Raw genomic sequence first — 1,578 nt, 5'->3', positions numbered from 1 at the left:
TTGCCCGGACTGGTTCTCAACTAATCCAGTCCATTGTAAGGCACTTGAATACATCCTTCCTTTGCATTGGGTAGCATTTGGCTTTTGGCATGCCCCTGTAAACACTCAAAAGTGCTGAAAGCAACTTTGAAACCAGGATGCCTTGGGTGAGAAAAGCCATTTTTAATGGGTGTTTCAATAGTGCTGAGTGAGATTTTACAGAAGGAAGTTCTCTCTTGAATTCTCCAATCTGCTAATTTCATCAGATTTCAAGTAGGGCTGAAAATTCTTTTCACTTGTATCAAAGGCAATCCTACACAACATGGTGCCTTCTATATGCTGCTGATCGACTCCAGATCCCATCATCCCTGAGTGCCATTGGCCATTCTGGCTGGAGCTGATGGGAATTGGAGTCGTACAACACCCAGTGGCATACTGTGGGAGGGGCCACAGGGGGTGGTTGCCCCAGGTGCAAAATTGTTAGGCGGCGCAAACATTCAACATCCTTTGCTGCCTCAGTAGAGCTGCATGCTTCTGTTGCTGGGCTCCATGCAAACCAGGAAGTGACCTCTCCAGACAATGGAACGACTCTTCTTTTCTTACATCTGTGGCTGTAATCTCCTGGGTGACACAGACACTGTTAGGCAGTTGAATGTGCATGTGTACTTCGTCCATTTCCCTCCCTTCCACCCATCCCCTCTGCATGGCCTTGGGTGCTGGCAACCCACGCTAAGCCACTGCACACGCCTGATCTAGGACAATCTGCTAGTTTTCAGCAGCTACTTCATATATAGTCAGGGGGATGAATAAACTCTCCAGAGCTGCTTTCACTTTTTCCCCTTTTTATTGGCCTTTGAGTTTGTTTGAAAACATTACTTTTGACAAAGCGCTTTCTTAGACAATTCCTAATAGCTGCTGGAGGATATCTTTTGTGCCCGGAAAAGCTGAGATACACTTTGTGGTGGAATGTTCCATGAGTAAATTCAAAGATGTTCCTCTACTTGCACAAGAACTCTATGCAAGTCCCACAATGTGGGACCAAGAAATCTGCTATGGAATTTACATAGAAGAGCATTGCAGGAATGGCATGCCTATGACCCTCCAGATGTTTTTCGACTCCATCTCTCATCAGTTGTAGCATTGCCCAATGGTCAGGGATGATGGGAGTTGTAGTCCAACAACAGCATGAGGGCTATAGGTTAACCCAGTGCTTTTCCCCCCTAAAAAAATGTTTAGGGGCACTCTCATTTTCCTACTCATATTGAAGTACTGCCCCTCAATGAGGCCAAACTTAGATTCACAAAATGTTTAGGGGTATGTGCACCCCTGAGTCCCCCCAGAAAAAAAGCACTGGGTTAACCAGCCCTGTGCTAGTGTTTTGTGGGGAAAACCTATTAGCTATTTTCCTGCTTGTGGTTCTTTGGATCCATCCCCTCATGGCTTTTCATGCAAATCCTATACTCCTGAATAGCTTGCATTGTGGTATTTCTCTAGACCAACCTGTTTAAAATACAGAATTGTGCAGCATTTAAGAGCCTTTGGGATCTGAAAGTCTGTTCTCCGATTGGTTAAACTTCAACTGCTATGAAGAAGAATAAC

The sequence above is a fragment of the Podarcis bocagei genome, assembly GCF_964188305.1.
Source record: "Podarcis bocagei genome assembly, chromosome: 13".
NCBI classification, from domain to species: Eukaryota; Metazoa; Chordata; class Lepidosauria; order Squamata; family Lacertidae; genus Podarcis; species Podarcis bocagei.
This window is presented reverse-complemented; position numbering follows the sequence as displayed.